Source organism: Triturus cristatus, chromosome 2_2 (assembly GCF_964204655.1).
Source record: "Triturus cristatus chromosome 2_2, aTriCri1.1, whole genome shotgun sequence".
Classification (NCBI taxonomy): Eukaryota; Metazoa; Chordata; class Amphibia; order Caudata; family Salamandridae; genus Triturus; species Triturus cristatus.
Window position 1 is genome coordinate 1250427098 of NC_140582.1, and position 27889 is coordinate 1250454986.

The 27889-nt window shown below is 47.4% G+C and overlaps 1 protein-coding gene across 4 annotated transcripts in view; it reads right to left on the bottom strand.

The window, feature by feature from the left end:
* LOC146863518 (uncharacterized) overlaps positions 1-27889 on the bottom strand; it is a 287879-nt gene that overhangs the window by 219636 nt on the left and 40354 nt on the right. The gene's annotated exons all lie outside the window — the stretch shown is intronic.

Consider the following 27889-nt stretch of genomic DNA (forward strand, 5'->3'; position numbering starts at 1 on the left):
CCGCAGTCAACAGTTCATCTGGGGGAAAAAGATATTAGATAAGACAAAGATACGCTTGGGTATTACTTTACAGGCTGCATAAAGATACACAGGGCTCTGACAATAGTTTTGATCTTCTCTAGCTCTTTATCTGCAAAGGATATGCTGGTTTGTCTGTGTTTTGTAGGAATGCCAAGTAGGTTTGTGTGAATTACCCCAAAAGAGATCATTAACCTATTTAACGATGATTAACTTGCAACCTGCAGGTTACACAAAGATCTCTGCACCAAAGTATGAACCCCCACGGTATCTTACAAAGAATTTGTATCTCTAACTTACAATTTCCATAGAATGCTCTCTAGCAGACATATTAACCGGCTAAACTATTTTACCTGTATTGCACTCCGAGACTTATCCAAAACAACAAGATTCTTTAGAGGAAGTGCATTAACCCCTTGAAATGCAGTCTGTTAGTGACCCGTATGCACATTTTTACCAAGAAGTTTTACTTTTTGTCAACCTGAGTTGCACATTTCACCAATTGGTATTCTCGTGACTGTCCCTTTCTGCGCAGCCTAATCCCAAATTGAGTGTTCTCTGCTTTCATTCTTTCCGTTTCCTGCACTGTTCTTGATAAGTGAACAAAAACACAATCAAAAGAAAAAGTCTGCCACGAAGGGATTTATATATCTGAAAAAAAAGTAGACAATATGTTTCTGTACAACCAGGGCTTTGAGTGGAATGAAAAAAACTGGGGGAGGAAAGGGGTGGGGGTGGAGTAGTCTCAAAGGGGCGTGGCCGGTGTAATTAGAGGCATGGCTTGAAAACACGTAAACCAAAAATGTGTGCTTAGCATAGTGTGCCTCCCGACTGGTATTTTGCTGCTTCTGTCATTGCATCCAGATATATAATACAACAAGTAACATTACCTCATACAACAATCCAGGACTATTGGCTTTGCCAATGATTGTTAGCTGTAGAAGATAAATAAGCAACAATGGCTTCCTTTGTATTTTAAAATGCTTCAGTTCTAAAATGACGAGACTGTGAAAGAATGCGGCAGAGGCTCGGCTTTGGTGGTGTGTTTCTCGCTCAAGCCCCTCATTGGCTACTCGCGACCCGCATGTAAATAGCAGCGTGACTGGGACGGAACAATAAAGGAAAGAGAACGTATCCATCTTACGTCATACTGGAAAATAGAATGTCGGCGCGCCCCCTTCCTCTCCTATTTGTCACTTGAGTACGGACAGAAGCCACACACTTGGCGAGGACCATCTTAGAGTCAGGCAAAGGCCCTCCTTTTACGCTGTTCCGCTTACATTATCCTGACTCCAAAAGGACCTCCGCTTGGGACATATCTGGTGCATCCGCGTTCTTTTTCGCCGAGCTTTTTTTTACAACTGACTCACGCACGCTTCCTAACACGGTCTGACAAAGGCACATTCCTGAGCAGGTAAGGCGTCTACGGGAGTGGCGCGAGACTCCAACTTCAGTCAGTTGCAGCAGCGTGAAGGGGAGGGTGTGTGCTAAACATTACGAGCCGCGATAAAATGGACAGATTAATAGTGTGAGAGCGTGTCTGGAAATGCAACAACTGCAGACACGTGGCCGCGAAAGTGAAAGCGACCCTACAGAACAGATGCCACCCTGCATGCCCCTGCTCGCTCCCGCAAACTGGAGGCTGCCACACGCACGAATTTCAGAAAATTGCTGACCGACTGCAAGAGGCCCGCTCCTAGAGCAGCACATGCGCGCTGCACTAGGCTCGACCTAAAAACCATGATACAACAAAACAAGCATTGACAAAGCCAAAAGAGTGGCAGCCAATGCCAGATCTATTGGCTTTATCAGTGCTTGTTTTATAGCATATCACATTTTTGAACTCTTAAATAACTAATTTATTTGATCAATCTCACCTGCTTCCCATGAGCAGAAAATAAGCAGGTGTTGCACACCGCACCTTATGTTTTTATTAAAATAATCTGTTATTTGTAGAGCGCTTTCACAAAAGTGCTTTAAGTCAAATGTGGAAAGGAGCACGAGTGGCTTAAATTATGGTTGCCGTGCGACGGGGTTTCATTGAGGATGTCTGATGGCGAGGAGTGTGAATGGAGAGAAGGCTGAATGATGAGAAAAGATAGAGATGTGTGGATTGAAAAAATCATGGATGGAAAGAAGGAAGGATGGAAGAAGAATGAAAAGAGAAGGATGGACCGGGGAAGGGTGGATAAAAAGAAAGATGGAGATGAATGGCAGGTGGAAAAGACAGAAGGGTGGATGGATGAATGGCAAAATGTACAGAAAGGATGTAAAGAAAGCATGATGGAATAAGACAGAAGAAGGATGGAAAGAAAGAAGGACTAATAGACTGAAAGAAGGATGCAGAGAAGGAAGGAAATTAAAGAATTTTAGAATTCCCTAGTGGGGGCAATCTGCCGAACGAATGCCTGGTTCGCTTGCCTCATCCACTCGCTCAGAGCTGGCTGGGACATGGCTGAAGGTGGGGTGCGTTTTATTTTTGTGGCTACTCCCTTGCAAGTGATTCCAGGTTCCCTTGAAGGCTGTTTTTAGCCCTGCGCTTTCCTTAAAGACTCCATTCTGAGAAATGTAGGGTTGGTTGAGTTACATGTGACTGACATCTAAAAGCAATGATTTGGGAAATAAACTGGGCGCCGGAAACATTGCATCCGGTAACACGGAGTCTCCTGTGACCCTAGCTTCAATGCCTCAAGTGGCTTCATGAAGAACTGAAAATAACAGACCTTTTGTGCGAGGTATTTTGTCTGAGGTACAGGGGAGACGGGGGCTCAAAAAACAACACGGGATAGTCCTGGAGAAGGGGCGATCACAGCTAAGGACCTGGACATGGGATCTATGTTAGCACCCACTTTTCCCGCCCCCTTGCACTCCTGAGACTCGGAGGGCAAACAGAGGCATTGTGTGTTCAGAAACACACACCCAGGACAGCTCTTCAGATAGTGTGACATCCCTCAGAAACACATGGGGGGGGGGGCGGCAGAAACGCATCGAGGGCGGAAGAGGGGCCTTGGCACGGGCAGCACACAGTGCAACGTGCCCCTCTGCGTGTCATCTGCAGTTAGGGCAAAGAACGGGTTATTTCAACAACAATGTATACATCCCTGAACTGCGGTTTTATTTTCAAAACTATTTTCTTCAGTATTTGCTTTGAGGAGTGTTTCACCTGTGTCTTCCTGTGGTTTAATAAACCAAATAGTTTGTCCTAAAGCAGCATAGCACAGACCGTCTAGGAGAAACCAACATCAGCCTGGCAAAGGGGCTCAAAGCACCTCCACCTTGCAGGAGGCCGTGGCTTGCATGGAGTCGTGAGGGCATGGGGGGGGGGGGGGGGGGTCGGGCAGGGTCTACCCTGCTCTGAGAGCGCCCCCGACCAAACTGTGAAAATCAAAAACAGGACATGCACTAAAGACATCAACTCTGTGGCATCTGTGAGCAACAGAATGACAAACGACTGAACGAAGATAGAAAACGACTGAACGAAGATAGAAAACGACTGAACGAAGATAGAAAACGACTGAACGAAGATACAAAACGACTGAACGAAGATAGAAAACGACATATATTCGCAAAATGACATGCACTTGCATGGCGTCCTCAGGGGGCTTGCTACGCAGCTCTGCACGCACAGACTGCGCTCACTGTACCCCGTCGACCCTCTTTGAAAACTAGGACATGCAGCTTATTTACAGAAATGCGACACACAGACTGCGAAAAACAGGGACGCTTCCTATGAATGTGTGACATGAATACGCTACACTGTATTCCGATGCCGAGCTTACCTCGGCAGATAAAATGAGAAAATATGTGGCAGCCACCTATCTATTGTACATCGGGTGCAGTGGCACCGGGGCCCACGGGCGCGAGAGGCCCAATCACTCCGATTTAGCAGTGTTTTCGTATCCGCATGGGCGTAGAGGCCTATTTCCTTTCTTTGCTTTAGTGCCCCCTTGCTGGGCAACGGAGCCCTGCTAATCCGCCCGCAGCCAGACTTTCACATTTCCTACGTTACCCCTCCTCCCACTATCTGATTGCCATGAAAAACCCGTGCCCACTAGAAGGAATTGATTTAACCCGTCCCCTTTGCCCCCTACAGCCATTGAGCTCATGCTGTGTGGTTATTGACTGTCACAGACTGGCCCCGTTACTGCACTATCCCGGTCGAGAGGCCAGGACGGGGTCACTGGAGAGCTGTGTGCGAGTCTCAGTACTGGAACGGTACGGGGGGGTGCATCAGTGCGAGGACTGCGGGCCTCAGCCCGATACTGGCTCAGGGAGGGAGACGGTCCATTGTGGGGCGAGCGTGGAATGCTTCGAAGGGCACTCACCTCCCCGGGAGGAGGCTTCCTTCGGAGCACCGGCGAATAGTGAGAAAAGGCTGGGGCGCCCAGGCATCAACAATGGAAGCGCAGGGTAACACCTGTACTCCAGTCTCTGCATGGACTCGCTCCCCCCAAAACTGCGGCGCCCTATGAACCCCGCCAACATCCGTGGCAACACCTTCCCGCACTCTAACACTTAACCCCTAGCGCGAGGAAACGAAGACCGTCGGCAGATTTTTTAAAAATTCGCGCGGTTTGTATATTCTCACACGAGTATGAACACAACAAGCATTTACAATGCAACGGTCTCGGCATTGTTAAAGTTAGAGCTATTGGCATTGCTCATGACATTATTTTTGTTTATGTTTTTGTTTCTAAAACATTTAACCCCTTGCGTGCGCATGACGGAACCACGCCGTCATGAGCCACGGGCGGCCTGTGCTCATGACGGCGTGGTTCCGTCATGCTGTGGCCGCTCCGTCCACGCGTCACTGACTCATGACGGCGTGGTTCCGCCACGAGCATGGCGGCGCCGCGCTCACCCTGCACCCCCCCCCCCCCCAGCGCCGCGGCGGAATTTGCGAAGGGGTTAAAGAAACGGCATTGTTATTTACAATGTCAATAGCTTAATCACTCTCAAATGCGAGACCTATTGCATTTGCACCCACACAGAGCCACACCCAAAGCCACCCACACACACACAGCCACCCACAGAGCCACTCACATAGTGCAACCCACACACAAAGAGCCACCCACAGAGCCACCTACACACACACACACGCAGTAGCCCACTAACCTATTTACATTATGTGCACTTTGTGATCTGCATGGTACATGTTCTTTGCTGCAGGCACATTAACCCTATGTGCTACCTTTCCAGGAGTCAAAACTTCCACTAGACAAAACTCCGATCTCTCTCTAGGAAGAACATTAAACACCAGATCACTAGTTCACGATGTGCAAGGTTGAGTGGAAACTTCCCTTTTCTAGAAGGTGCTTAACAATGGTGTTTCTTAACGTCCTGTCAACATACCGTTAGGAGACACCATTGTTAGGCACTCCAGGAAGAACGGTCTCTGGAGAAGGATCTGTAGGCTAGGAAGGGTAGGTCTGTCACTAAGAAAGATGTCTGTAGGCAGTGATCTGCTTCTTTGGAAGGGTCTGCCTTAGGGGAACGGCTTGTCCACGGGCAAGTTCGGTCTCTGAACACTCTGCCCCTGGAGAAGGCTGTGCTATGGAGAAGTGATAACCCTCCGAAGGGTGTGGCCTTATAGAGGAGTCTGTCCCTTGGGAAGTGTCTGCCTCTTGGGATGGCCTGTCTCTCGGTAAAGGTCTCTCCTGAAAGGCGTGTCTTTAACGTGCAGCGCCCATCTTTTGGGGTGGCTGGTAAGCATGGCCTGGGGGCTCTTTCACTGGGACTTGGCTGTAGTGCCTAGAGGCGTATTCACTATATGTGACTGGTAAGCAGTCATTATTGTTTTTCAATAATACATGCTGTATGGCTGTCACCAGCACTTAGAAGTTTAGCATTACTGAGCACTGTAGAAAAGCACATCATGTGTGAATGATAGGCAGCTCCTAGAAATGCATTCATTAGGACAATTCAGCAGTGGCTAATAGATTCTTCCGTGTGGCTGGCAAGCAGCCCCCAGTAGCTCACTCATTATGGTGGTCAGCAGTCCCTAAAATCACACTTGCTATTGCTGGTCAACAGGACAGAGGTAGGTCCCTCAGTACAACTAGTCAGATGCGCCTAAAAATTGAATCAAAATGACTGATCAGCAGCGCCTAGAAGTTCATTCTGAATGGACATTCAGTATAGTGCTAACGTTCATTCCGAGTGATGGAGGAGGCCGGGTTATAGCAATGAATTCGCTACGTCTGCCCAGCATGGCATTAGTGTTCTTTCAGTAGAGCTTATCAGTCTGTACTGAACGTTCATTCGGCATGACTGGTCAGCAGCGCATGGAAGGCTACTGCTCGGCAGCGCGCCTGGAAGCTGTAAGCACGGCCCCGAAGCTTCTACAGCTCTTGACAGCACCGGCTTTGCACCGTGGCCCCCGCCTGGGGGTTAGGGGCTGGGCATAATGGAGATCTTTGGCCCCACCTGGCATTGTGCTGTGAGTGACTATATGAATACAGGGCGGGGGCACAGCGAAATAGTGATGGCCCGATCAGTTCCATAAAAACACACGGGAACACCTACGACACGTGACAAGAAAATAACCTGCTGCCGCCAGTCGCCTTTATTGATGCAAACAGCACCAGCACTGGGCACAGCAGAGGCAGCCCGCTCGCCTGCCCCTGTGCTGCCTGGCTGGACGGGCAGGGGTCGGACATGAGCACTAGGAAGCTTGCTGTGAGAGCAAATGGGCGGGGGGCTGGCATAATGCTCACCAAGGAATTTATTTCATGACAAAATAATCGGAACTGAAAAGACCCGGCTGAAAAATGAGCAGTCGACCGGATTTGCAAAGCAATTACAAAAGGGCCGGCGGCACGGGAGCTTGTGCAAAGGCTCACAAAACACTAATTCACCATCTGTATTTGCGAAAGCGCATTTAGAAACTTACAGAAAGGGAGCTAGATGGTAGGGCATGCACAACACTTCGGCGCCAGCCTGAGAGGACAGGGGGGAGGAGACCAGAGCAGCAGCCGAACACGGGAGCCAAGAGCAGGGGGAGAGGACGCCATTAACACCACCGCCTTTCTCCGAGGTCAAGCAGAAATGCCTCGGAGAAACGCAGCGGCGTTTTCGGATTCGGGGCGTGTTTTTCATTCTCTCCTCTTGCCATTGGCTGGAATGTTTACATTTCAGAGGAGAGAAAGAAAGTAAAAAACACGCCCCGAATCCGAAAAAGACGGGGTTTGTTTGGAGAGACAATGCTCTTCTCCAATGGCTGACCAGTATTTCAGAGGCCAGCCAATGGAGAAGAGGTAAAAAAAAGGGGCGGGTTAAAGCCCCACTCCTAACATTAAATCTCGGAGCGAGACTGCGCAAGCACAGCCTTCGAGCCGAGACCTAAAAATGAAGGGGCAAGACCTAGCTTTGCACTCTCCACCTACCTTTCCAAGAGAAACATACCGGCTATTTATTGTTGCATTTATTGTTGTTTTAAGGGTCTGCAAAGGCCGGGGCATGATACTAAATACGACTTTAAATAACAAGCAAGCCAGTAGGGCCAGTGAGAACCATTGGCTTTGTCAATGTTTTTTTACCCATGTTGCACAGCAACGTGCAACATGGCTGAAAGCAAAGAAAATAAAACCACCATGGTTCGGCCATTATTGACTGCTTCATAATTTTTTTTTTTTTTAATTTTTTGAACTTCAGCCATATTGGGCTGCTGTACAACATGGTTTAAAACACACAGGCGAGACCTATTTGCTTTGTCAGTGTTTGTTTCAGATGCAGCACTTCTCCGTGCAGTTAAGTTAGTTGAGGTGAGTGAGTAATCGGGTTGTCACCTGGTCAGAGGCTCGAGGCCATGTCCACCCTCCAGAGTTCTGCTGGTATCTTCGATTCTTGAATAATGTTAAGTTACACATTAAACATTTCAGCTAGTGTCTATTTTCATACTGAGCCATCTCACGCTGCTACTTTGATATTTCTCAGCCAACTCCTTCTGCCTTTTCCATCAACCTGCACGTATACATTTCCAAGAATGAGCCACGTGGGGGTGCCTGCAAAGAGGCCAGGGATCGTATGGGCATGGCTCAGCTGCGATCCCAACATCCTGTTGTGAGTTTGCAGGTAGTGTGCGAAGCTCTTGTGGCACGCTTTAGCGTCTGTGTTACAGGGTTACACTTGCAAATGCGTCACAACTCTGTTCGGCAGTGTACTTCGCCCCAGTGACAGGGCCCGCACAGCCCATTAGAAAAACATACACCCCTACAACAGATAAGAATGGTGGATATGGTTCTCCTTCGGTGTTGAATTCTATCGCTCTTGTGATATTTATCAAACTTTCCTGAGCACTGGATCCATGCCGTAATGCACCCACCAGCAGAGGTCCTCGGTGAGCTATGCGAGATGGGCTTTCAGTCTTTGGGTAGATGGATTGTTATCCTGCACTCCGGGTGCTGTCCAGCCATGTCCTTCGTAGGGTCTTTTGGGGGTAGATTGCTGTATTTCTTTTCGCATGTCTTTGCAGGGCGGTGTCTAGTGCATCCCGTCTTATGTTTTCCTGCAGTCGAATCCTCTATTATTCAGTCCTCTGCCGGCGGCGCCTTTGCACCGGCTAATCAGGCCTCTCACTAGAACATTGTACAAGTGAGAACACCATTAGCATGGCCATCCGAGAATTGTTGCCAGTCGCAGCACAGATTCAAAACCACAGATTGTTGTGGGTAGCAAAGATGCAAAGTGATGGAATGCAAGCAAGGAACAAGCATTTCAAAGAAATGCAGGGCGGCGCATTAACATCAATTAGTAACCTGATACAGGAATAGCCAAACATGCAATGAAAGCTATAGCTGGCCGGAAAGGCAATAAATTACTTTAGCAGATAACAAACGAAGGCATGTGACCCAGGAGGAATGCATCTGCCAGCCAGCTCACTCCCGAAACCCATAGGCCAAGGGAGTGAACATTTTAAGAAGAGGTGGGACATGCACCCGCCTTTGGCCAATTGTGTGCCTTCCTTTCTTGAAAGGCTCACACAAAGGCCAATTGATGTCACAACCACATGCACAAGCTTTCTGAAAGCTTTCTAAATGTCTGGAGTGATTCTAAGAGAACCTCTCCTATAGCAGCGCATTGGCGCTGCACTCTAGACGAGACCTAAAAAGTATTTTTGTGTAAAGCACAGCAATACAATACAATTAAACAGTAGCGCTTGTGAAAACCACAGCACTTTAAAAAAAAAAATAACGTAAGCAGCAGCTAGAAAAAGCAGGCGGGCCCCCATATTGAAATTGAAAGCGCAAAGCACGGTGCATTGTCCAGATACGCAATTTGACCCAAGAAAAAAAGTAGTCCTCAGAAGAATACTTAAACTCTGACTGTGTAGGGAGATAGTACATGGCTAGTGCTCCATAGCTAGAAAGCGGAAACCGAAAGGAGGGAAAAGAGTAACAATTAATCAGTAGCAAGGAAGGATTTCCAAAGGACAGTGCCAAAGACAAACAAGCATTGGCATAGCCAATACGTCTCGCGTTTGGGACCTTATAAGTTTAGCCATGCATTTTTGACATTGCTAATAACAATGCCTTTTATTTTTGTTTTCGTTTTTCAAACATAAATAAAAGTCATTGTCATTTACAATGACAATAGCTTAAACTTGCATAAATGCGAGACCTATTGCATTGCAAATGCTGGTTATTAAAGTATCTATACACAGTGTACAGCGCTTTGTCGCCGAGAGATGTCTTGGTTGCGCTATATAAAAACCAACAAAATAAACCGCCATCAGCGAAGCTTCAAAAGCAAATAAATAAAAATGCAGATGTCTAAGTGAGAGGTGTGTGGTTGCACTGGAAAGAGATCGATGCCAACTCAGAAATTTTTTCATTCTGCCCGCGATTCATTCCTAGGAGTTTTACTCGGCTGTAACTTGCTCGTGATTTTTCATCAGTACAAAATGCTTATGGAAAACGTTCTTCCTTTAGTTATGTCGGAGCACAGCATTACAAACAGCCTACAGATGCATTACCACAGGAAACAGCACAGATCGCAGGGTACTTAACCATGGGCAATATACTTCCATTTAACCACCCTCTCTAGAGCGCATGTGTGGTGCAGACATGTGCACAGAGAAAGGGACAACAAAAAGGCACCAGGCCCATCAATTAGGTATTGGTCTGTTGTAGCATCTGGTCTGGAGACAGTACTAGGTCTCTAACCTCCTCCCTCTCCGTTTGCACCTTTGTAGGCTCGGAAAATCAAATGATAGAACATGGCAAGGGCCTACAAGTGCACCTATTCCTTCATGGCGCATTAACAAAAACAGGTGTGACATGCAGCTCTCTTCTCGGGGGAGGAAATCTCAAAACGAGTGAAAAGCAGCGCCCCAATAGCTCCCAGGCCAAATCACGCATACTCTGCTGACAAATGCGCCAGCTCCCTCACTCAATTTATTGGCATCAACTCAAACACCCCCCTCCCGGTCTCAATTTCAAGCAGGTGTGATCGCTAGCACAAACATGTGTAAACTCCTGCGCCCTCCCCCAGCCCTAAAACAACGTGGACCATGTGTGAACTGCAGTCCATTCACTAGAATATGTGTGAACTACCCCCGCCCCCCCTCCTGCCGGTAAAACTGGAACTGTGTAAACCGCAGAGACTCCTCTGACCCCTCCTAGGGGGCCGACAGCAAGGCACTGGAATGCGCTACCAGCATTACTAACAGGCGCTCAAATAACAAGCAATGGGAGGGCAAGAAGGGAGTGCGAATGCAGGTGCATGGAAGAGAGGAGTGAAAGTAATTTTACCCAGACACCCCACGCCAAGAGAGGTGCTGGGGTGGACCCATTTTAACATGCCCATTGGCACATTTGTGCAAGTGTATTCAATTACCAGGTTGTAGAGGTCGTTCGATAGCACTGAATGCACCCAAATATTCGATTAATGTTAATGAACGTCATACAGTGAAGTGCCCCACGAATTTAAAATGATGATTGTTATGAGGCATAACATGAGGATTTTGGGATTTACCGATACAAAATAGCATGCACCTGCATTTTCACCGCAGCAAATAACAGATGTTTCACTGAAATTAACCTGGAAACAATGCAGGGGCATCGCTTCTCACACAAATCGTAGCTGCAAAATGTGCGTAATAGGAACCCAACACACAATTCTGCACAATGAGCACTACTACCCCGAAATGGTGACCCCGAGATCATGCGGTTTACCCCCCCCCAGGGGTCGGGTCAGGGAGAACCCGCCTCAGTTGCGCTCCTTCCCGGTGCCATGTGCTTGAGGAAACCAGCCCTCCTCGGCTGGAGCTACCGCTGTGCGCACCGGGACACCCGGGCCCATCCACGACTTCAAGGTGTGCCCCCTCTTCCCTCACAGGCCCCCCTCGCTCCATGCAGTACCAGGGCTGAAGACACAGCCTGTGCGAGGCGCGGAGCAGCCAGTGTGCTGAGCCCAGGAGGCAGCAGAGCTCGGGTGGGCGGGCGAGGAGGGGCAGGACGTGACCTCACCGCAGCAGCGCGGAGGGAGAAGCGAGACTGCCTGCCTTTCTCTCTCCACCTAAACACAGACAAGTTCAAGAATATGGGAGTCACGAGAGAGCAGCCGCGGGAGGTAGGTATGGGCAGGCACACTGCATAATTATTGAAGTATGCCTTCTTGAGTCTAGTATAAGTTAGGAATAACGAAGGTTTATTAAAAGTTAACGCTCGTTGCAGAAGGTAAGGGGATGAGCATAAAGCTCAGTTAAATAACAAGCACGCGAGTGGTGCGCGCCGCCTAATGAAAAACAGATGGTAGAAAAGATGGCCCTTGCTTGTAACCGCTTGCTTAGGCCGCGGGCAGATACATGCAGTCACCTTTGACCAATTGCGTGATGTCTTTTTTAGAAAGACACACGCAAAGACCAATAAAAAAAGTTCTTAGTGATACCAAGAGGTCCTTTTCCTAGAGCAGCGCATGCGCACTGCGCTAGGCTCGACCTAATAAAAAGCGATGGCAACCAGGGGGTTGAGTTTAACTCCACAGAGCCTTCACAGAGCATCTACAATAGGTCGCTAAGCGACAGCGCAAGCGCTGTTACGCTCAACCTAAAAATGGGGAACAGCAACGCTGATGTCAACGTTTTAAGCCTAACAGTATAAACAAAGGATGCACATAAGAAGATATTGTGGGAGCAGCTTATTTTGTAAATGCCTGAAGACTACAGCAGCTTATGGGAACACAGTTCAAAACGCCAGTAACTATACTAGGAATGTGAAGGGCTTAGGGTGTCTTAGACTCAGTGAGCCGAGATTGGGAGGCTTGAGTTCTTTGAGTTTTATTTATTGCATGACAGCGCCTTGAAACCATACAAAAAGGGGGAAAGCGCAGAGTTCGTCTTTTGTAGTCCCAGAGGGTACTTCTGGAACAAAAGTGATAGAGGCTAGGGTGATGGGTGGAGCCGCAACACAAATACTCTACATATTGCAAACAAGGGTAAGATGTTCACAGGCAGTGAGCAGACACAGAGTAAGGAGGGAGGTGGCAGCGGGCAGACAGGGAAAGGAGCAAGATGGCAGCGGGCAGACAGGGAAAGGAGCAAGATGGCAGCGGGCAGACAGGGAAAGGAGCAAGATGGCAGCGGGCAGACAGGGAAAGGAGCAAGATGGCAGCGGGCAGACAGGGAAAGGAGCAAGATGGCAGCGGGCAGACAGGGAAAGGAGCAAGATGGCAGCGGGCAGACAGGGAAAGGAGCAAGATGGCAGCGGGCAGACAGGGAAAGGAGCAAGATGGCAGCGGGCAGACAGGGAAAGGAGCAAGATGGCAGCGGGCAGACAGGGAAAGGAGCAAGATGGCAGCGGGCAGACAGGGAAAGGAGCAAGATGGCAGCGGGCAGACAGGGAAAGGAGCAAGATGGCAGCGGGCAGACAGGGAAAGGAGCAAGATGGCAGCGGGCAGACAGGGAAAGGAGCAAGATGGCAGCAGGCAGACAGGGAAAGGAGCAAGATGGCAGCAGGCAGACAGGGAAAGGCGCAAGATAGCAGAATGCAGAGAGGGAAAGGATGGGAAGAGGATGAAAGCAGTGATACCAGGAACATTTTGCTTTTTAACTTTGTACAAGCCCAGTGGATGGTCAGCTCTATCAGTATTGGGGCTCTGCGTTGACAGGTTAAATAATTCTGCTGCGTGTTTGCAGAAATTATGGCATCCATATCTCTTCCATAGCCAACCCTTGCTGCCCAGCACACCACTGCACGCTACCGTCACTTCTTTGTCTCAAACCACCTCAGTAGTTGGAAAAAAGTGAAAATACGCAGTTTATTATTTTTATATTACAAAAATGCAGTGCTTATAGTGAAACTAACAAAACGCTGCCTGTGCACTTTGATCGCCTGTCACTTCTGGTGTCTTTCAAAAAGATTGACGTTTGGAGTTCCTCGCCATGGATACAGTGCCCTATTAAGCGTTACGGTTGTACTGCTGATTACCGCACTGTGGGAAACTTATCTGAGAGTTTAACAGCTCTAAACAACATCCGTCCTCTAAGAATTTGAACAAGCATTTGCAATGCAATAGGTCTCCCATTTGCGAGCGTCTAAGCAATTGGCATTGTAAATTACAATGCCTTCAATTTATGTGTTTTAAAAAGCAACATATATAAAAGGCATTGTTATTGCTAATGCCAATAGCGCTATCTCTTGCAATCATCCCTTTCTTTAGATGCTGCTCACTGTATTAAGGTTACAGTGAGCAGAGTCTAAAGAAAGGGGCGCAGCCAACATTAAAGTGAAAGCGCGTACATGGAGCTTTCAACCAAAGCAGAAGACAAACTAAGAAAGCTTCTGTACAGCGGCCGCTAAAGTGAAAGCGGCCCTCGCTGTTCATTAAATAAATAAGTGTGTCCGCTAAACTGAAAGCGGCCTACACTGTAAATTAAATAAGTGTGGCTGCTAAAGTGAAAGCGAACCACACCGTAAATGAAATTCAATAAATAAGCGCGCCGCTATAGTTGAAGCGGATCACGCTGTAATTTAAATAAATACATTACTAATAACAATATAAAAGGTGGTGGCGTGCTGTGAAGTCGTGGGTGGAATAGGGGAAGATTATTAAAGAAAATAGTGCTCACTGACTAAATAACCCAGACCGTGGAACAACACAAGTAAAAAGTCCAGTCGTTATGGGAGGTTACAGATGCAGACAAGGAAGTACCAAGGAGAGACTACTAAGCCTATTCACAAATGAAAAGCAACGATTTTGCAAGGACAGTAACAGGAGCCAATTGAAACGCACAATATCCTTGGTGCAACATCAACTGTTGCATGGCTAAACACTTATAAGATCCCAAAGGCGAGACCTTTTGGCTATGCCAATGCTTGTTTGAAGGGGGCCTCGAAACGGGTCTCTATCGGGCTCTGTTTTGTGCCCTGCCACATTTTCTGGACTGCAGTGACAGCAGACTGCAGACAGCAGACTGCTGACACTGCAGTCCGTAAAAAACAGACCCCCTGTGTCAGGGCACAGAACGGACCCTGATAGAGACCCGTTTCGAGACAGCAGGCACATTGATGTGCACGTGCTCACACTGCTCACTTCTCACTAGTGGAGAAGTTATGGCAGGATGTCATGCCAGGTGAGCGTTTGAAGGGGGAAGGGAAATCCTTTAAAGAGAGTCATTTTCTCTCTGGATTTCCCTTCTCTTTTTGAAACTCCGGAGCAGAAAACTTTGTCGGGGGTGTCACCAGGGCTTTTTCATTATATACAAGCCATAGTTGCTGCTTATTTATCTTATGCACTGACAACCATTAACAAAGCCAGTAGTCCTGACTTGTTGTAGGTATGATGTTACTTGTATCATATATCTGGATGGAATAACAGAAACAGCTAAATACAAGTCAGGCGGCACACTATGCTAACCACAGATGTTTAGCTTACATGTTTTTAAGCCACGCCTTTAATTGCATTGGCCACGCCCCCAGTTTTTTCATCCCACTAAAACCCTGGACACCATCATAGCCTGGAAAATGCCTTGTGCCCACAAGGGGTTTAACCCACAAGGAACGGTAGTCCTTCCAGACATAAGAAAATGGAATTTGTAAGAAAATGAGAGATTCATTGACAGGCCTTCTGCACCGACGGGCATTAAAGCAGCTTCAGTGTCAGACCGTTCCGTGCTTGAAACTCCTCCCCCTGGAACATGCTTCCTTCCTTTCTCCGCATCAGAGACAACTTCCACGAGTTCAGGAAAGCACCGAACTCTTACAAACACTGGATCGGTGTTTCCGGGCTCTTCACAGACTGACTTGTCTTACAGTCGATCTACCCTCTTCACCGTTTTGTTTCACCCTAGCTTGAAGCGCATCGAAACAACCTACGAGCTTCCCCATCACTATACAAATACAATAAGTAAAATACACATCTAAGGAAACGGTGATGTCCCTATACAGGCCCTGCGCAGAGACAGACAATTACTGTAGCAGCAAAACTCTCCATTAGGGTAGGGTCCAGTAGCTTCCCCCAGGAGTTGCCTCATCCAGTCTTATGTTTTGGCAAATGTAGTATTTGTATTTTCCCAAAACAGAATGCCAGAAGGATAGCTCAGTGAGTTGAACACTTGCCCGCTGTGCTTGAGAAGCACAGTTGTCTAGAATCCTGGCACGGTCGACACAGTCCGCTGTTTTTACGAGGTCAGTGTTATTAAATTGAAAAATAGCAAACCTTATTATTCACAGTGCTTAGAAATGCCAGGTGTGACGTATACAGCACTATATACACAAGCATCGCGGCACCGACGCTTTACTTTTAATGTTAAGGCAATTACTAGGACTATGGGCCCCTGAGCTAGTTCCCCAATCCACCTCAGGGACACTGCATACCAATGGAGCTACCTCATATCCTTGAATCCCCTGGTGTAGATCAACTCCCTCCTTCAAGTCAGGTGCCACATCTCTGGGTGGGTGTACTACACTGTCATCACTACATAACTCAATTTTGCTGCCACCACTGTACCCCACCCTCACTGGTGAATCCAGACAATTAACACTGCGCTCCGGGGATAACCTACCCTCCAGAGCTAACTTTTCCTTTACTGCTATCTGCGCTAGGTGTGCCTCCATCTGGGCAATCTCCATTTGGAGCCTCTCTAATTCCAGCTGTTGCTCCCTCTCCCCCTGGCTGTCCAACTCCTCTGGGGACCATGAAGGGGATTGGGCACTACCCTGGGCACTAGACCTAGCAAGGGACTCCATACCTATGAGATATTCCATAACATTTTCTTCCTCCTCTTCCGACTCTCCAGAGCCACCCTCAGACCAACTACCCTCTTGGTAGGTGTACTGGGACTCCAAGAGTCTCCATCTGTCTTGTTGACAAAGCCTTAGGGATGTCTGCAAGGATAGCGGAGTCTCCTTCCTACTCACTGCTAAACCTCTCTCCTCACAGAACCCCCTTAGCTCTTCTAGATTGTAGGTCACCAGATCATCTATGTAACAGGTAGGTCTCATTTCAGCAATACCCATTGCAGCAATAACTGGCAATGACGAATCAAAAATAGAACAAAAAAAATCTCAAAAACCTATGTGGTTGCGTTATGGTCTGCACTCACTAGTAGTGTACACTATAATTACTCTATGCGATCACAAATGCAAGTCCAGATCCTCACCACTGACCACCAATGTTAGAATGGGGGTCTCTAGTTGGCAATGGCTGGCCACTGTCCAAGTAGGGACCCTTCTTCCTTAGTCAGAGTAAGAGGGCTACACCCTTTGATAACCCCTGCGGTAATGTAGCACGAGCAGCTAGGCTTATCTCAGAGGCAGTGTGTGAAGCATTTATGACCATACACAGTAACACAGCGAGGGACACCACACAAGTAGTTATAAAAAATATCTTTATATATAGACTTAACACAAGACCAATAACAGGAAAAAGCCACAATACTAGAAAAATAGGATTACTCTTGAAATGGTGCAAAAATAGTTCAAAGTGTGCAAAGAGGAGTTCAGTTCAAAGCAGTGGTCTCTGCGACGCTTTTACTTACAAAGTACCTGGATTCTGAAGCAAAACAACCAAAATGTCGCAAAGGAGCTGTAGCGATGATTTTCCTCACACGAGACCAGCGATGCGTTGAATCCTTGCCGCAAGGGAGGATGATGTGCTGATCTACAGATGTGGGCAGGACAAAGCGACAAACTTCTCCACGCTAAGCCGGCTATGCGTTGAAATCCTTGCCGCAAGGGAGGATGATGTGCAGAGCCTGTTTGCATGTGCGACCCTGTTGCGATGAGAAGAAATGGTGCTACGCGAGGGAGCGACGATCCGGGTGCGATGCGATAGTGACGGACGCCCGGCGTCCGCACTGCGATGTCGTGAAGCGATTAACTCTATGCGATGATCTTTGGTTAGCGAGCACTTGGAGGCCCGCAAACATGCGATGCGATGACCTCCAGTAGCGAGCCCTCAGCGGCAGCAGCGCAATGATTTTCCATGCGCTTTCAGTTGAGGCGGCTCGCAAACGGGTGTTAGCGACGATTTTCAGCACTCTTTTCTCTGTAGTAGAAATAGAGGCCCTGGAACTCACAGGAGCCTCACCTGCAGATAGAAATCCTCGCTGGGAGGAAACAGGAGGCTGGTAGTGGAGTCTGATGTGCCCGAGACTCCAGCAGGAGGCTAGCTCTCTTCTAGCGCTTGGGTGATTGCTTTAGCAAGTTGAAATAAAAGTTCACTTCAAAGTCCTTTTCCTCTTCTTCCAAGTCCAGTGAAAACTACTGCAGGCCAATCCAAGAAACAGCACACAAGCACAAGGACAGTCACCTCCTGCAGATTCCTTCAGTTACACAGACAGAGGTTCCCCTTGTTGTCCAGGAGCAATACAAATTGTAGGGGTTTCAGCACAGATATTTATACCCCAAAAGTCTTTGTTCTCAGAAGCTACAAGTCACTGAACCCAGCCAGAACCAGTCCTGAAGCACTTTGTTTACCAGGCTGCATCCTTCCTTTCAGAAAGAGGGGATCTGCCATCAGACGCACAGTAGGAGGTGGAGCCAGAATCCACCTTGCCAGGCACAGCCCTATTCATGTCAAGGAGCTACCCCTCCCCATACTCCAATACAGATCTCTCTATTCAACCCAGGTCTGACTCAGCCTGCCCTGTCCCTCCAAAACCAGACAGCCAATACACATAACAGCAGAGCACACTGGAAGGCTTAGGCAAGAAAATACCTACTTTCTAAAAGTGGTATTTTCAAACACAGAATATAAAATTAAACTTCACTAAAATATGTATTTTAATATTCTGAGCTCAGGCATACTAAATTCGTTTTTTACCATGTTCTTTGGGTCAGTCAGGACTACAGAATGTAATAGTCAAACCTCCCATTCTGGCCTATGGAGAACAGGTAGCCTTACAGTAGTGAAAAACGAAATTGGGTGTAATTCACTACCAGGACATGCTACACACATCGGGCATGTCCTACCTTACACATACAATGCACCCTACCATAGGGGTGACTCACATGATGCCAAGGGAAGGTTCAGGGACTGGGAAGTGGGTGCATTTCACAGCCAAGATGGCAATTCTGGACTGCACACAGACACTGTAGTGGCAGGTCTGAGGTACACTTTACAAGCTGCTTCTGTGGGTGGCGCAAACCAGCGCTGCAGGCACATCAGCAGGATTTGGGTTACCAGCCCTGGGCACACACAGGCCACGCTACTAGGGACTAACAGGTAAACCAAATAAGCCAACCAGGGATATACCAATTCACTGTCATATTTACCAAGGGAGAGCATATGCACTTTAGCACTGATCAGCAGTGTTAAGTGCCCAGAGTCATAAAGCCAACAAAAACAGGTTAGAAAAAATACAGGAGGAAGGCAAAAAGTTTAGGGATGACCCTGCAAAAAGGGCCATTTCCAACAGATATCTTTAAGATCGTATTCAGCATCACGCACCCTAAAACTAAGGCCCCGCTCCCAGATTCCAACCAAGCCTTAGGCTCAGGACTAAGCAATTTCTTCGAAGGCCAGAGTTCTTAAATACAGGTTAACATGGGGTTCCTAGTACGCTGGATTTTGCCCCAGGAACTGGACATATTACAGGGCCATCAGCAGAGACAAAGCGGACACTCTCTTTACCACTTGCAACAGAGGATCGCAAGGCGCAGTTTGCACACTACAGATCAGGATCTCCTGAGGATCTGCTCCCACCTCAAACTGATGTCTGTAGCTGACAGCATTGCCCCCAATTTATCAGAATTATTTTCGGTTTCGCTTCATTCAGGTGTCATACCAGACTCCTGTAAGAGGGCTAACGTAGTCCCCCATTCTTAAACAGGCTAACACAGGAGTACTAGCTCATTTGAGATCAGACTCACTATTGCCTGCAGCTGCCAACATTTTACAAAAAGCGGTAAACCACCAGTTCACTACTTTTTGGGCTAAAACAAGCTATTAGACTTGCCCCAGTCCGGCTCTCAAGCCCGACACTGTACAGAGATAGCACTATTAGAAGTCTCTGAATCTAAAAAGACCACCCTCGATTCTGGTCTTAAGGTTGCTCTGGTGCTGTTGGACCGGTCAGCAACATTTGATACAGTGGCCCACGGCATCATGGTACAAAGACTGGAACATCTAGATGTGGCGGGCTCTGCCTTAGGATGGCTAGGCTCCTTCCTGGAGAAATAAGAGCAGGTAGTCTGGATAAAGCCATGTGCTTCCCGAGCTGAACAGTTGAACAGGCCTCACCCTGAGCCCTAACTACCCTTTTCAATATTTATATGACCTCTTTGGCATTCCAAGTCGAATCTCTCGGCATGCGAAGGATACACAGCTCCTGCCCACCTACAAGGGGGATTCAGCGCCCCAAAAAATTTGCTTATTGCATAAAGGCGCTACTTGACTGGCTCAGCAAGAACAAACTAAAGTGAAACCCAGACAAGACTGGGATCCTATTATTTGGGTTGAACCCCTTCCCTGGATGGACAAAGCCTGGCCTAATACCATCCCACCCCCTTCCGCCCCCGAATGTTGATCAAAAGAAATATGGGCGTTCTGTTTGATTTGCATATTTTCTTCAGCTCTCAGGTTTCAGATGTTGTAAAATCCCGCCTTTGGATTCTTTGCTTGCTCAGGAAAGATCTGTACCAGATTCCTCATGAAGCTTGCAGTTCACAGTGGTAAAGGTTCAGATTTTATCTAGGTTCAATTATGTTAATGTTTTGTACCTGCACCTCCCAGATTACCTGATCCAGCGTCTGCAGGTGATACAAAATATGGTGGTCAGGCACACATTGACAGCTCCATGCTGCGCAGTTCAGGATGGCAGGCAGAGAGGGCGAGTTTAATATCTTGCTGGCTACCGACTCATGCAAGCCTTGAGAAACCCCGGTCCAACTGACCACTGAGGGCAAAACACGTGTCAGCTGGTGCAGCTCTAGCAATGTAATTTTAAGAATTTTCTGAAAAACAAGGATGTAACCCTTGTGTTGAACTTCGCAAAGTATATACAAAAAAAAAGTATAAAAAAAAGAATAAAAACAGCTTTAAAAAAACAAACAAAAAAAAAGCATTGGCATAGCCAATAGGTCTCGCCTTTGGGGCCTTATAAGTATTTAGTTATGCAGCACAATATCCTTGGTGCAACAACATCAACTGTTGCATGGCTAAACACTTATAAGGTCCCAAAGGCCAGACCTACTGGCTATGCCAATGCTTGTTCCTCCGGTCACTGAATCGTCAGCACTCCGATTCCCCGATCATGGGTGCAGCTTTCGCCCATTCCGCACACATGCTTTTCTCCAGGTTACTAAACCCTCGTGATTTGTGATTCCTGGATCCGTGGACTGGACTCTGCGATAGCACAGGTCACTAGTTCTCGTCTAGCAGGTTTAATATTCCTCTGGTCACTGAATGCAAAGGCTGATTCCTTGTGTCCCTGGAAGTCTTTTCAGGGACACAAGGAAGCAAGTAGCAAGCTATGACCCCTAGGGTCGCTTAATGCTCTCGCTTTATGCTCCATCTGGTCACTGAACGTCCAGGCTCCCTGGTTACTGAGTAGCCCTCAGTAGTACCTGTTTCTGTCCATATAATTTAACACATAATTCTCCGACTCACTGACTTCTAACACGAGAGAGCTACTCGCTTACCCTGCCTCGCCCCACCCCGCACAGCATCCAAAGAGAAGACCAGTTAGTTTACCTCCTGTGTATTATGTCCAACGTTTTTGTTGACAGATACCGAATTTCTTAGTAGCAATGCCATTTTCTGTTAAATGTATGAATCACAGCTATGGATATAGCGGACTTCTTGTCCGCTGGCTTCGGACCAGTGGCTCTCTGGCCAGTTCCGGGGTACGCTCCTCTCGAGTCTGTGTAAGGACGTTGTGGTAATGTTAAACAACTCCGCAGACTCATGAGAAACCCGCACTTTTCCAGAGATATGTGGGCCCCTCGTCAACCATTTGGAGAACTTTCAAACGTGTTCGGCACCTTTCTGGACCAACGCGTGCACCATCAAAAGATGCGCGTGCTCGTGAAGAATCCGTTCACTTTCAAATTAAATTTGCTACATTTCCAAAATAATCCGGATGACGTTGTCGAGAATTCTGCACAGGCTTTTTTTTTTTTTTACAACGATTACGCACGCTTTGAAGGGGCCCCTACCCAATGTATGGATTCGTCGAATGTCCAGAAGTACTTTTCTAATTTGTTCGATGACCTGCGCGCACTCTCAACAGCAGTATATGCTGAATCGTCAGCACTCTGATTCCCCTATCATGGGTGCAGCTTTTGCCCATTCCGCGCACATGCTTTTCACCAGGTTACTAAACCCTTGTGATTTGTGATTCCTGGATCCGGGGACTGGACTCTGCAATAGCGCAGGTCACTAGTTCTCGTCTAGCAGGTTTAATATTCCTCTGGTCACTGAATGCAAAGGCTGATTCCTTGTTTCCCTGGAATGCAGATAACCCGTATTCTACATCCAAGCACCACAAAAACAAGCGCTCGCCATTACGTTTTTTCCCCCCTTTTTCTGCCGTCCCAGGCCTCGCCTGCTAAAAGGTTTCTTATCTTTATGGGGCCATGTGTTTGGCCCCATAAAGATAAGAAACCTTTTACGCCAGCAGTAAGTCAGAGCAGTCAGTCCAAGTGGGACGGCAGAAAGAGAGAAAAGAGTATGTCACACAGAGCTCTTTCCCAATGGCTGGCCACCGTTTAGCATAAACGGTGACGCCAGCCAATGGAAAAGAGGGGCGGGGCTTAATGCCCATTACTAAAAAAATCCCCATATCCTTAAATCTCGCCAGCGAGACTGCGCGCAACCTACGCCAGGCTAGACCTAAAAAAAGAAACTGAGATTGCTTGCTTATTCAAACATAAACAAGGAGGGGGACACACTCAAAATTATTCTCCACAGGAAATATCTGCACCCGATTCCTAATGAAGCTCAGTTCACATTGGCAAAGGTTCAGATCTTATCTAGGTGTAATTACGTCAATGTTTTATACCTGCACCGCCCAGATTACCTGATCCAGCGTCTTCAGGTGGTACAAAATATGGTGGTCAGCATACTATCCAAGGAACCCATGCACTCATCAGTATTTGATCTCCGGAAGAAGCTACACCGGCTCACATTACACAAGTGCATCATGTTTAAATCTGCAATACAGATGCACCAAGCCCCTCATACTTCAATGGGAGGATCAAGGAATACAGACCAGGGAGATCGCTGCGTTCCACTAACAGTGCCCAGTTTTAAAAAGCAACGGAGAGGGTGTTCCTCCTTCAAGGATTGGCCACAGGTATGTGGAGCAAGAAGTCTGGCCAACAGAGACTAATCACTAAGGAAGAAAGTGTTTTTTTTTTAAACGCTGAAAATTTACCTCTTTAACCTTTATGGTTCCAGGGAGCCCGTTGGTCCTGCCTCCCAAGCACCTGCCATTGATGCTGAAAGCGGCACACTCCTGGAGTAGCTGAGCACTAAATACATAATCCTCATGCCTTCATTAATTCATTCATATTGTTGTGTAATATGTGAAATACTAACATTGCACGTAGTGTTAGTTGCCAAGTTTTGATATACAGCTTTTCAATTTTCCAGGTATAAAGTTATTTTTGCACACCTCTTCGTGTACGCATCATTTGGGAACTAGACGGAATGGTGCGATTCGCACACTTATTTCCGGCACCACTTACATCTGATCAGCGCTCACAGAGGATTTGAGAAACCTTTATGGCCCTCAAATAGGTTTCAACTGCAGACTACACCTACTGTGGACTGCAAGTAGTTTGTCACTCCTCTGGCACGTCATGATCGCTCCGAGGGGAACACACACTTTTGCAAGCATTCATGTGCAACGCACATGATTTATATAAATACGTAACAGTGCACCATTCTTTGTTCCATTAATGTATAACACGCGCACAACGTACGCACAAGGATAACTTTTCCAAGTCAGAAAGAGGAACAAGCATTGGCATAGCCAATAGGTCTCGCCTTTGGGACCTTATAAATGCTTAGCTATGCAGCATATAATCCTGGGTGGTGTGCTGCCAGGGATTGAATAGCTATACAATTACTATTTTTGCCATTCACAAAGCGCATGAGAAGCAGCTCTCTTCCAAGGACATATACTTACTGGTACAACAGGGTACAAGGGCCTGCAGCAGCCACCTTGCAGCTACGTAAAGTTATTGAAATAAATGCCAGTCTGCTGTGTCCTACAAATGCACCAGGGCAGGCCGTCCTCCCCTTACCCCACGGTGTGGGCTCGAAGAATGCACCGAGGCGTAACTTTCACCCAGATTCCTTTCGGCCACGAGGCCCAGACATAACGACATTAGGCCGGATCACTCCATACTTCTAAGGTTGGCACCGCCCACCCCAACTGCAGCAGACATTGAACACGAACCCGCAACCGCATCACCTGTGTGCACATGTATACACATCACTTGCACATGCTGGTAGACTGCAGGGCCGAGGCGCTGCTCTCTACCGGGCACCTAGCGCTAGATGGACATATTGTAAGTGCCCGGGGAGGGTTGCCAACTGTGGGGGCAGGGAGTACCACAGACGGAAGCACTCGGGCATTGTCCTGCCACAGTAGCACCCCCGAAAGAGAGAGGCTTTGTTGTCAGTGGGGAAAGTGCACACAGGACAGGACATGTGGGACAGTGCACAGAGGTGGTGCATTCACGGCAGTACACACGAGACGTGCACACAGGACGGTACACATACACACTGCACAGAGGTGGTGTATTCAGGGCAGGGCTCGCAGGACCGTGCACACAGGAAGGACAGTTCTTCCGCGGCTCGTGCTTTAGAAAGCAGCGTGCGCTGCTCGGTGGAATGTCAGCCGGGTTGCTAGTAGTAACAAGGGGAGGGAGGGTGAAGCGAACAGCTGGTGTGTAGGTGTGATGGAGGACACACAGTGGTTCTTCTGTCACAACCACTCTACTGCTGCTGAGAATTGTAAGAAACTACAGACTGCATGGAAATTACTGGGACGAAACGCAATTTAACGTGAAGATGCGTGCGTTCCACACATCTTTGAAAGTGAATTTTGTGTAGTATTTATCGAGTGATGCTGTGTGTTGAGCATGCATGAGCTAATAGGCACTGATAAGGAATGCCACAAAAAAAAAAAAAAAGCTATTAGTACAGTTACTGGCTCAATTTTTTTTTTTATACGGGAAAACACAGCGTGAACCCAAAGACCATTGCAAATATAAAAGCAGTTTTAATGTTAGCGGCAAAACTTTAAACTATTTTGTTTCATTAGTATAGTACTAAATTAGAGTACATGAGCAGGGTACCACCCCACGGCAAGCCAATAAAATCAATAATAAAAAATACTAAAGTACTAAAAAGAAAAAAAATGGCCAGACCTCGCAGAAAATAAAAAATGAAATACAATTCCATCCCCAAAGAAGATTCCGGAGTGGAGTCTCTGCCACTCAGCGCCATCATGAACACAGAAGGTCAGAAGGGAAATAATAATAAGAACTTATAAAAAAACATAATATGCTCATGGCTCAGATAAGAACTGAGATGCTATTGCAAAATCCTCAGTCATCTAATGTTGGCGTTTGAAGCTTTAAACATCCTCAGAGTTTGATTCATACTCATTCAAACTATTCCCAATTGAGCCACTAGATGGCAGGAGTGTGCAGTAAAAGCCCCTCTCTACAATAGTCGCATCAGTACTCCATTGATGACAGATCCCGACTGAGCCTGTCGAAGGCGTCTGGTACAAGGACAGGCACTCCCGGGAGGCACAGAAAGACGGGCGGCAGACCTTGAATGGTAAGAACATGCCGGCTGCAGGCCGCAGTCGTCGAAAGCGCGTGTCCCTAATGTCAACAGACACATCAGCTGCACGCATCCTCGAGGGCGGGGAGGTTCTGCAATAGGTGTACCCCCAGGACCAGTCAAGGAAACCTGTCTCAAACTCTGAAGGAGTCTGAAAGAACAAGCCTAGACTTCTAAGACTAGTCGTGCTATCATCCTGACAAATACAGTGGTTGGATTATTGAAAACTTGTTGAACAGTGAAATAAGAGAAAGAGACGAACTTTTGGTAAATGGTTTCTTTGTGGAGCACACAAATCTAATGTGCTGCAATAAGTGCTTCTCCACTGGGAATAAAGAGTGAAAACTTTAGCTTATCGACCAATGGCATTTGTCGTTGAAACAAGAAGCACGAGCAAAAAAGAGACGGAGAGGGCGGAGCGAGTGAGTGGCCGGGACGTGTGGGCGAGGAGAGAGGCGCGCGCTCTTGGGAGAGCAGTCTGCTCATTTTCAAGCACTGCCCTCGTACTTGTGGCGCGCTGCTGCTCGCCCCCGCAAGGTAGATGCCGCCACAAGCACGAGTGCAGTGCTTGAAAATGAGCAGATCAACGGCTAAAGGCCCTCCTATGCAACGCATAGGCGCTACGTAGGCGAGACCTAAAAACAACTATTTGTCTCATTTCCCTTGCAATCAGTGCTCTATATGGCACCTCTATAAGAGCAGACTCCACGTTCCTACCAAGCAAAATCATGAGCTGCTGCCACTTGTGTTGGGTTTCATCAGTTAGTTTGGCCCATCAAGCCCTTTTATTTTCTGCCTGGTATAGGGAATCTGTTCCACAGATTCAATCAAATTCAATAATATGGTCATGACATACACTAGTTCCGAAGTGCAGGGTCTACATCCAATCCATGGCTTTTGAACAGTGCATAACTAGATTTAAATCTATTCTAGCAGCTCGGAGCTAGAAGTAGGTCAAAAGGATTAGGAAGAAGGCCTTCAACTCTTTCCTGAAACTGTAGAAATCTTCAACTTTCTTTGTAGCTTTTGCCAATTAATTCCACAGCAGATTCCCAACATAAGACAGCTCTAGCACAGATCTCTTCTGTTCAAAAGGACGAAGGGCTTATCTTTGGAGGGCCACTGAGAACAGGTGTGCAGATTAATAGCGTACCTTTCATGTATGCTGGTCCATAATCACTGATGCTCAATACAAGCACCACTGAGGACGGATGCATAGATCAATCGCGTCCCCTTCATGGAAGCTGGTCCATATTCACTGATGCTCAATACAAACACCGGTGAGGACTGGTGCGTAGATCAATAGCGTACTCTTCATGCAAGCCCGTCCATAATCACTCATGCCCAGCACAAGTGCGCTTGATGACTGGTGCGTAGATCAATAGCGTCCCCTTCATTCAAGCTGGTCCATAATCACTGATGTTCAATATAAAAGCGCCGCGGAGGACGGGTGCATAGATCAATAGCTACTCTTCATGTACGCTGGTCCATAATCACTGATGCTCGATACAAGCGCCGCTGAGGACGGGTGCGTAGATCAATAGCGTACTCTTCATGCAACTGATCCATAATCATTGTGCTCAATAAATTTTTTCCCTTCCTCCTGCTGTGAACTTACGGTTTCAACCAGCTCCTTCCCCTCCATCTCAAGCCAACAGTCAGACCTGCCTGCACTATCTCCTGACAAGTGACAACCAGAAATAGCTGCAGAGACCCCAGCCCCAGCCAGGGCTCCACCTATTTACAGACATGCAGGTGGCTTCAACACATTCCAGTCTAATTTACTTCCATATTCCCAACGCCTATCTGTAGTACGTAGGGGTAAACACACCTGGAACAGAAGACCTCAGCTGCTGAGATAATAGTTCACTTGAATCCACTGCACTACGACCCCGCTAAAATTGCACCCGCAGGCAAGTACTGTCTGCCTTAAATAACAGGAGATAATAAACAATATTAACGGACCGGGATTGGAGGAAAACCATTCAACAAAAGCACCCACCTAAGACCCCCATGACACATCACAGCCACATGTGTTCAGTTTGAAAGGTGACAAGATCCAAGCTGCACTGCAGACTACCACCACAGGAACAACCCTCACTCTGAACCACTTCACAACCACTCAATCAGGCTGTGGCAGTTGGACGTTACCCTGTGGCACAGAAGCCATCTGCTGGAAAATACATAGACAGGAACTGGTGAACACTGTGCTATAGAAACTGCACATCCAATTCAGTCTGAAGCTTCGCTACCTACAGATCATGAAGGATCAACTCCAGTGTCACCCAGCATCATGAATGGATACATGTCTGGTATATGGCAAGCTGTGATCTGTAAGGACCAAGCTTTTACCAAGGCGTGTGCAGAGCGGCCAGATTGACCTTTATGCCATAAGGAGCACTTCATCATCAGATTACATTTTTCAGGCACACATTCTGTGGTCTGCTACTCATACAGCGAAGCCAAACTGACCAGATTTGCATTTAGGATACGCATACGAGTTAAATTACAATGAACAGTCACTGAGCCTCAAAGCGCCTGGTCTGTTAAAAGACACACAAGCTTAAGGGACCCATACTTTCATTTACAAGTTTTCATATGCTTCTACAAACACTAGGATTGG